This window comes from Plecotus auritus (assembly GCF_963455305.1).
Source record: "Plecotus auritus genome assembly, chromosome: 4".
Classification (NCBI taxonomy): domain Eukaryota; kingdom Metazoa; phylum Chordata; class Mammalia; order Chiroptera; family Vespertilionidae; genus Plecotus; species Plecotus auritus.
Window position 1 is genome coordinate 102,494,696 of NC_137775.1, and position 9,789 is coordinate 102,504,484.

A 9,789-nucleotide genomic window follows, 5' to 3' on the forward strand; every position below is an offset into this window, starting at 1 on the left:
AGAGGGCCACCCCTGGAACTGTTTGCTGCCATGCCTGTGGGACCCCCTGCCTCACCAGCAGGCGGCGCTGGGGCAGCATCGCTGCTCTCCCTGCGCGTCCTCAGAGCTCAATTCCAAGGCACCCAGCGGACCTGAACTCTGAGCCTGATTTCCAGCGTCAAGCCAGCCTCAGGGGGTGTCAGCGAGGCGGCTGGGGGCCGTGCTCCGTGCGGGGCGCCAGAGGGAGGGCGATGACGGGAACGCAGGGTCCAGGGTCCGTGGAGGGAAGGAAGGAGGCCCCGCGCTCGCCGGGGCGCGCTGGGCAGCACTCATGAAGGGCTTCCTTTTTTTTTATTTTAAGGATTTTGACTGTAAATGTTTAATAGAAATACACAATCTTTTGCTTTCTCAGAAAGCAACAAAAAGGCTTGTAAGAATGTAAGATTCTGCCACAGATGCAGCATAATCTGCTGCAAAGCTGAGCTGCCTAATTACACACAGAAACTCAGGTGAAAGAATATCAGAAATTAATACAAACAAGTATTGACAGAAGTTGCAGACATGCAAAATATCCTTCAGTGCAATGAACTTGTAAAAAAATCAGCCAGCCTATGCTAATCATATGTTTTTTGGTCAAACCAAACCAAGTTTCCACCTTGGGCTCAGAAAAACAGCATAGCTCATTTTGGCCCTTTTCCCCAGGAACAGTGGGGATGGCACAATTGAGCAATCGTGCCTTAAATTCTTTCATACAAGCATTACTTCTAACACATTTTGCTTGAAATGTGGAAGAAATTGATGTTTTTGACAATGGCCAAACTTCGTAATGCCTAGATTTTTCCAGTTCCTCTGTTGGTGGGTTTCCTGCCAGGACCTGTGTTATTGGCCAGCTGGTGGTTCTCTAGCCAGTGTTCTCTGTTCACTGTCCTACTTCAGAGGTGAAACAGCGGCATAAAAGCAGGTGTTTGAGGTCTACTAAAAAACAGACACCGCCCCACGTACTCTGACAGGCACGCATGGACTTACCCAGGTCAGGGAAAGAAGCTGGAGTTTTATGTTTGTGCACAGCCTAAGGCCGCTTTGCAGGTGTGTTTAGACTGGCCTAATGTTTCCAGTTTGCTACAGGCTGCATTGCAGGCAGCTGTCTTGTGGCCAGTTTGACCCTTCTCACCCCTGTAACCATTTGGGGTTGGAACTCTTATAATCTCACTAGAGGCCCGGTGCATGAAATTCATGCATGGGGGGGGGGGGTCCCTTAACCCAGCCTGCACCCTCTCCAATCTGGGATCCCTCTCATAATCCAGGACTGCTGACTCCCAACCACTCTCCTGCCTGCCAGCCTGATCACCCCCTAACCACTCCCCTGCCAACCTGATTGATGCCTAACTGCTCCCCTGCCAGCCTGGTCACCCCTAACTTCCCTCCCTTGCCAGCCTGGTCACCCCTAACTGCCCTCCCCTGCCAGCCTGGTGACCCCTTACTTCCCTCTCCTGCTGACCTGGTCGCCCCTAACTGTCCTCCCCTGCAGGCCTGGTCGTCCCCAACTGCCCTCCCCTGCTGGCCTGGTCACCCCTAACTGCCTTCACCTGCTGGCCTGATCGCCCCCAACTGTCCTCCCTTTCAGGCCTGGGTCCCCCCCAACTGCCCTCCCCTGAAGGCCTGGGTCCCCCCAACTGCCCTCCCCTGCTGACCTGGGTCCCACCCAACTGTCCTCCCCTGCCGACCTGGGTCCCACCCAACTGTCCTCCCCTGCCGGCCTGGTCACCCCCAACTGCCCTCCCTTTCAGGCCTGATCACCCACAACTGCCCTCCTGTGCCGGCCATCTTGTGGCGGCCATATTTGACCACATGGGGGTGGCCATCTTGTGTGTTGGAGTGACAGTCAATTTGCATATTACCTCTTTATTATATAGGATTATTTTCTAACTAATGTTTCATCTTTCTTTAAAGTTGAAAATCGTTCTGATTTATCTTGGAATGAAGTAAGTGATCATGGTGTTCCAAGGTTCTGACTGGTTTCTCTCAAATCATTCTGTGTCCACACAGGTAAGCACTGTATAGTACCAGATATTGTTAGAGAGGCCAAAAAATTCAGAGGTAATATGAGTTCTAGTGGCCCACTTGGACTCAAATGTTTTATCAGTGACTGAGTCAAACAGATTTTCAAAAAATCAATGCCACTCCTCTTATTAAGTAACCCTTTGGGTACAGAATATATTAGGTCCTGCCTAGGTCACTTTCACAGCCTCCTATAGAGCAAACAGTCTTGTTTTTCTTCCACAATCAAGAGCTGAAAATAACACATTCCAGCTGTAAGAAAGGCCAGTGCCTATTGGGTTCAGGGCACTGATGAAATCTCTGGCTTGTGTGAAACAGATTGATTGGACATGGAGTAGGTGGGGACAGGGCTGAGTCTGATGTCACTAACAGATTACAAAAGAACAAAACTGTCATCAGCTATCATTCAAGTACTACACTAAGATAATACAATAAATTCAGGATGTAACTGGGGAAAGGGGGAGATAGCCTTACTGAGAATTTAATCATTTAACTTTAAAAAAACTTTTACATCAGTACAAGAAGGTAAAAATGCAAGAATTATAGATTAGGCCCAAAAGTCTACATGGCAAGAAGTCATCTAAGTCTCTTTTCAGTGGATCTTTTTCTTTTTTGTCCATAGTGCCTCCTGCGCGGTTTATAAAGGTGACGGAAATTTATGTATAACCCTGAAAATAACATTATAAGATAAATCTGAAGAAAAAAGGAAAATCTAACTTTGGTTTCCATGGGATATGGCAAAGTGAAACTGAATCTCCCTGTTTCATTGAACACTGAATGGACCGGATCACTGAGACAGCTTCTGCGGAACATCCCAGAGGATAAACAGGAAGCCACATGGTTTAACGAAGCACATGAGCACTTTCCAAACCCTGTCAACACAGGAAAGCATGTGGTAGGGGCACCTGAAAATGTCAATTGTGCTCCACACATTAAACACAAAGAGCACCACGGCTTTGTTTTGCATTTCTCCCATAGTGCCCAAGATGACAAACAAAACGAAATTTCTTCCAAAAGGCTGGATAGCAGAAGGAATCACTGGTGACTTAGTGACTCCAATTCCTGCATTGGGCAGAACCACATCAGGCCAGCTATGGTGTGAAATGTGTCATAGAAGGACTTTTCCCAGGGTAAAGAACCGCAGTCATGTTGACCAACATCCACGAGAATCCCAAGAATTGCACAAGATTACACAAAACAGGTATCCTTCCTTCAGGTTTATAAGAGTTTCAGGGGAGCCTTGGCTTTCCATTCTGAGTTTATTTAGGCGTTCTTCTTCCGTGGCTCGGAGCTCCATTTCCGAATAGGACTCGTCCAGCCCGCGGTCAAAGTCAGGGGCCGAAAACAGTGGGTGCTCCTCCTGCTTGGCGAGTCTCTCCCACCACTGGCTCACCTTCTTCTGTACGTAATGTTTACCGGCCTCGGGGTCAGTTTGTAAACCGGCTCTGGCTTCGCAAGGTCCCAGAACTCCAGGTGAAACTCACAGACATGATCTCCTTTGGCACCATGTCCTTGAGCTTTGAAATGCAGGACGTTTTCAGCTATGCTGATGGCAAGATTCTGCACGCCACAGCTCCACGCGCAAGTACAGCTCGCGGTGCCGCTGAGCCCAGTAGACGTGGGGATCCGCTCGCTGTGCCTCGCTGCTCCGGGCAGTGCGCGGCTGGAGCCGGGGATCGGTGACCGCAGGCCCCAACCCCTGCGCTCAGGAAGGGCTTCCTTAAGGAGAGCCGTGCCGGAGCTGCTTAACGGGCTCCCGGGAGGCAAAGTGGCCGCCAGCCGGGAGAGGAGGGGGAAGTGGGAAGGAAGAACCTACGCCCGTTCGCCTCGGAGATCACGCCCCCCCTAAATCCCCCCCCGCCCCCCCAGCCCATCGCACGCCCTTTGACCCCAGTGCTCCATGGTGGTGCCTCGGCAGGGGCCCGAGGTGGTTTTGTTTATTTGTGTTGCTTTTTAAAGTAGCCGGGGAAGGAGGTTGGGGTTAGGGGAGTCCCTTCCTCCCGCGGCGAGTGGCACCCTGTCCAGCGGCTGCCACAGGCTGTCAGTCTGCCCAGAGACTAAAGGTGGGACATGCCTTTTCTCAGGCACCCCGCCCTCTCCAGCTTCTCTGCCTCGGGCTCTGCAGGGACGTAATCCGGGTCCCTCTGGCTCCTGGTGCCTCCTGCTGGGAGCCAGGCAGCGTGGGTCTCGGTGGGAGACAGAGCCCCACCCAGCCCGCGCTGGGCTCGGGCGGCAGCGGGAGTGTCCAGCTTAGGATGTCTGACCAGGACGGGCTGCGGCATCCCACCGATAATGGGGATGCCAAAGGCAGCGAATAGCAACCTGGCCCTTCAGTTTGCTTGTGGTGGAGCTGAGGTTGGAAGGCCCAGGGCCAGCAGAGTGCCTTTTGGAGCAGCAAAGACTCGTGGTGAGAGAGGCTGCGGCGCCCTCAGTGAGGGTGGGTGGCGGTCCTGGAGGGACTGACAGTTGGGCACGGGGTGGTTTGGAGCTGGGCTAGCAGAGATGTGGGACAGGGCAGGTGCTCATAAATGGGTTTCATGCATTAGTCTTGTTTCATCCTCTGTAGTGCTGCCTTGTTATTTATAACTCTTACTGAATTAATTTGAATTTTCCTGTATTTGTGTCTCAGGTGGGAATTCTGCCTCAAAGTTCTTTATAATCCTCAATAGAATGTATAATGGATGCTTAGAAATACTTGCTTATTAAATAACAAGCTTTCTCCTCATTTTGTCACCTTGTAATTGAGCTCAGCGTGAACTCGGGCCGCTCCTTTCTAACCAGGAGCCAGCCATTTCAGGAGCAGTAAAAATTCAGCCTCCAAAGATCTTCAGTCCTACCCTCTCCAGGGGTGGGCAAACTTTTTGACTCGAGGGCCACAATGGGTTCTTAAACTGGACCGGAGGGCCGGAACAAAAGCATGGATGGAGTGTTTGTGTGAACTAATATAAATTCAAAGTAAAGGAGAGGAGGGGAGAGCAAGAGAACCGGATAGAACAGCCGGATCCGGCCCGCGGGCCGGGCCGTAGTTTGCCCACGGCTGCTCTAGCCAGTCCTGCTCAAGGTCATCTGCAAGGTCACAGCCAGAGCCACGAACACCAGTCAGGACTTTCTCCCAACTGGTAGTCTAATAAGTATGATATGCTTACTTTGTAAATATTTTACACTTTATTATAAAGAGACCAGAGCTACAAGGACATTATCTGTCATCTATCTACTCTCCCTTCCCGCCTCTGCTCAATCAGTAATAGGTGAAAGGGCTTTAATAAATTGGAGAAAAAAATCCAGAAAACGTACAGATGAAATACTCATGGGGGAGAGGGTCAGGATCTGGGATGAGGGGGGCAGTAGAGAAGATGAGCTAGTGGCTTTCAGTGGAAGAGACAGGAAACTGAACGCTGGGTGGAGAACACCACCGAAGAGGTCTGGGATGGTGTCGATGAATGAGAGTGCAGGCCCAAGTCAAGCCCTGCACCCACCACAGCCCAGCAAGCCAGGCCTGCAGGGCGCCCACACAGACATTGAGAAAAACCAAGGGGTTTGGGAGGAAGAGGGAAGAACCATCTCAGTGAGATATGTTTATGATTTTTTTGGTAATTTTTATTTCTGCTGGGAATGGAGAGAGTGGAGAAGGAAATAAATCATCTTTTCCTCTCAGATCCTTTTTTATTTCTTCATTTAAAAAAAAAGAAAGGGGTAAGACCCTGGAAACAGAGACAAGCCTGTTACACACACTCCAAGTGACAATAAGTGGAAATAAGAGATCTGTCCTGAAACCCAAGCTCTGTCTCAGTCTCCCCTTCTCACCTGACAAGACAGATCTGGGCATTGCCCTCTGAGGCTCCCAAACTTCCTTACCTGCCCTGCCCTTCCCAGCGCCCAATGTCCTGTATTGGTTCCCACCCCAAGAGTCCATCAAACAACTTTCTTTCTCGGACCATCATCTTCCACAGAGAACACTTGCTGCTATTACTGGTTCTTTCTTTTCTGTCTCCCAAACTCACATCCTTCTTGCTTATCACCTACTCCCCTGACCAGTTTCAGTAAGAAGATGGCAGATGGAGGGCTGATGCTGTTCACTGTCAGGACTTTGCCCTTCTGGAGCCCAGGAAATAGGAACTGTGAGTCCAATTCCTCGTCCAGGAGAGGGTAGGGCATGGAAGAACTGGGGGTGGGCACTTTCTAAAAGATCATCGTGGGGAAGGGATCTGGCCCACACCAAGTGTCTGCTGCTCCATCAGGTAGACTGGGTAAGAATTGGGGCCCCCATCCTCCTCTGGGTCATTGTCCTCATGGTTGTGGACCAGTGCACTGCGTGTTCGAGTCATATAGGAGACCTGGGATTGGGAGGAGAAAGGAGGAATGAGTATCACCTGCCATGCCATTTGCTTCCTCAACACCCCTACTCGGCCCTTTTCTATTTCCTAATCCTGACCTTCTGCTTATTTCTTTTCCAAGATTCCATCCAAACTTGATCCTTATTGCAGCCTCTGATCCAATACAGAATCCCAGATCTCTTCTCTAATTCCTTTTTCTGTCCTATTTCCCTTGTTCTAAGAAATTTTGCCTCCTCTACACCCTTTTTCCTCATCCACAGCCTTCCCCCCAATTCTATATTTTATGTCCCATGCATCTATTGTCTTTCCTCATAATTTTCACCACCACTGCCCCTCTATTGCCATCCTCCCCAACCATGGATTCTTCTGCTAGACTCGTTACTCCCTCTCGTTCTGATCCATAACCTCTCCTCAGCTCCCTCGCCCATGGGTCCATCCCACTGGAGCATCCCTGTTCCTTACCAGAAAGATCAAGCCAAGGAACACCAAGAGGAGAATCACAGCCACCAGGACCACTATAACTATGGCCCATGCAGGGAATGAAGCACTGTCCCACATCTCTCCCACATGGAGACCTCCCTGGGAACCATCTTTGTTCTGGTATGCTTGGCTCTGGTTGACTGGGGCTTCTGACATGATAGAACTCAGCTTCATGCTGGAAGTGGGGAGGGTAGACAAGCCAGTGGGCACCTGACCGGTTTTATTTGGACCAGGAGTGAAATAACTGATAGATTTGTCTCCTGTGACCTTGACTGGAGGCCTTATAGTCTCTGTGGCAGCTGTGGTTCTTCCTGGGTTTTCTGTAGACTCTACTGGGATTGATGTGGCTCTCCCTTTGGTAGATGTGGTCTTCTCTGTGTGCACTATAGCCTGTCCTGAGGCTCCTGTGCTTGGCTCTGTGGCCAATGTGCTGTGTTGAACATGGAAAAATGTGCTGTGTTGAACATGAGCAAATGTGCTGTGTTGAACATGGGCCGATGTGCTGTGTTGAACATGGGCCGATGTGCTGTGTTGAACATGAGATGATGTGCTGTGTTGAACATGGTCTGTAGGCATTGCCAGGGTTCTTGTGGTCTTCTCATGGGCTGATGTGCTGTGTTGAACATGGGCCGATGTGTTGTGTTGAACATGGTCTGTAGGCATTGCCGGGGCTCTTGTGGTCTTCTCATGAGCTGATGTGCTGTGTTGAACATGAGCTGATGTGCTGTGTTGAACATGGTCTGTAGGCATTGCCGGGGCTCTTGTGGTCTTCTCATGAGCTGATGTGCTGTGTTGAACATGAGCTGATGTGCTGTGTTGAACATGGGCCGATGTGCTGTGTTGAACATGGGCCGATGTGCTGTGTTGAAAATGAGCTGATGTGCTGTGTTGAACATGGTCTGTAGGCATTGTGGGGGCTCTTGTGGTCTTCTCATGGGCCGATATGCTGTGTTGAACATGGGCTGATGTGCTGTGTTGAACATGAGCTGATGTGCTGTGTTGAACATGGGCCGATGTGCTGTGTTGAACATGGTCTGTAGGCATTGCCGGGGCTCTTGTGGTCTTCTCATGAGCTGATGTGCTGTGTTGAACATGAGCTGATGTGCTGTGTTGAACATGGTCTGTAGGCATTGCCGGGGCTCTTGTGGTCTTCTCATGAGCTGATGTGCTGTGTTGAACATGGTCTGTAGGCATTGTGGGGGCTCTTGTGGTCTTCTCATGGGCCGATATGCTGTGTTGAACATGGGCTGATGTGCTGTGTTGAACATGAGCTGATGTGCTGTGTTGAACATGGGCCGATGTGCTGTGTTGAACATGGTCTGTAGGCATTGCCGGGGCTCTTGTGGTCTTCTCATGAGCTGATGTGCTGTGTTGAACATGAGCTGATGTGCTGTGTTGAACATGGTCTGTAGGCATTGCCGGGGCTCTTGTGGTCTTCTCATGAGCTGATGTGCTGTGTTGAACATGGTCTGTAGGCATTGTGGGGGCTCTTGTGGTCTTCTCATGGGCCGATATGCTGTGTTGAACATGAGCTGATGTGCTGTGTTGAACATGGGCCGATGTGCTGTGTTGTTGATGTTTTGTAGGCATTGGTGAGGCTCTTGTGATCTTCCCATGGGCCGATGTGCTGTATTGTCCGTGGTCTGTAGGCATCAGTAGGGCTCTTGTAGTCTTTACCTGGGTTGAAATTGTGTCTTTTGCTTGCTCTGTAGTCTTTATCAGAGTCTTCTCTGAGGCAACTGTAGTTGTGTAATTATTAGCTACTGTATGATCCTCAACTCTTTCTTTTGCTTCTGTGGTATCTGTTGCTTTAAATGATGCCTTATATGTTGTGCTTTTTTCTGATGAAGATGTGGGTTTTTTGTCGATATCTAAAGTGACGGAATGGTAGGAAAGAGTTATGGTATTTTTACTGTCTAATGTAATGATGCTATTTTCCAAAGGTGTAGTTTGGGGGTGATTTCTCGTTCCTGTTGTTGTGCTTCTTTTGGAGGTAGGACATGTTGTTTTGCTCTTGGGTTTTGGGGTTGGATATTTTGCATTGGACAATTTTTTATGTGTGATACCGGATTCAGCAGAGCGTCCATTCCGGATAATTGGGTCTTTTCCTTGATTGCTAGGGTTTTGTTCAGAAGTGGGAGGAGCTTCATGTTGCATTGTAGAGTTTTTGGAGTTATCTATTGGTTTGTGAATCGGTCTGAAATTGTGTGTAGCATTGCAATGGTGTTTGGGCTGATGGGTTTCTGTAGATTTAGGATGGTCTGGACTACTATCTCCTAAATGAAGAGAAGTGTCGTGTGAGGGAATACTATAAACAAGGTTTGGAGTAGGAGGGGATAAATGATCAGATGTTGGGGATTCACCAGTGTTCTGAAGTTCTTGAAGTGTGGTAGCACCTATAAAGGGAGAGAGGCAAGTAAGAAACTTCCTCCATATTCTTCCCTGCTCCCCAGCCCACCTCCATCTCTAGCGGTCCCTTTATGACCTCAGATATAGCTCCCCATCTAGTCACCTCAGAAAACTATGATATCTAATCCTCATCCTCACCTCCAGTCTCTGAACCTGTTTTCAGGCTGTGCCTTCAGCAAGAATGTTACCTCCCCCTTCTCCACCTCTACTCCCCAATTCTGAAGTTTAGATCTTTCTCGCTTTATAACATTTTTCCTGGTCCTTTCAAGCAGATAAGATATAGCTTCACCTCAGTGCTCAAAAAATTGTTGTGAATTACTCAACTTGACATGCTAGTTGAGTGTACCTCTCCCACTGCCCTGCCTATCAAACCATACATTTGAGAACAGATACTGATGGGCATTTTGCTGCACACATGCTCCTTGAGGGTTTATACGGTGTTTATGGAATGGAGCTCCCTTTCCATGGCCGCGCTGAGAAGAAAGGTAATAAGTATCAGAATCTTTGTTTTGCCCTAACATTCCAGGTC

The 9,789-nt window shown here is 49.3% G+C and overlaps 1 pseudogene across 1 annotated transcript; it reads right to left on the bottom strand.

The window, feature by feature from the left end:
- Positions 1-2,494: 2,494 nt before the first annotated feature.
- On the bottom strand, positions 2,495-3,425 carry LOC308247699 (very-long-chain (3R)-3-hydroxyacyl-CoA dehydratase 3-like; annotated as a pseudogene). The gene has a single exon. The product of its transcript is annotated as a very-long-chain (3R)-3-hydroxyacyl-CoA dehydratase 3-like (transcript).
- Positions 3,426-9,789: the final 6,364 nt, after the last annotated feature.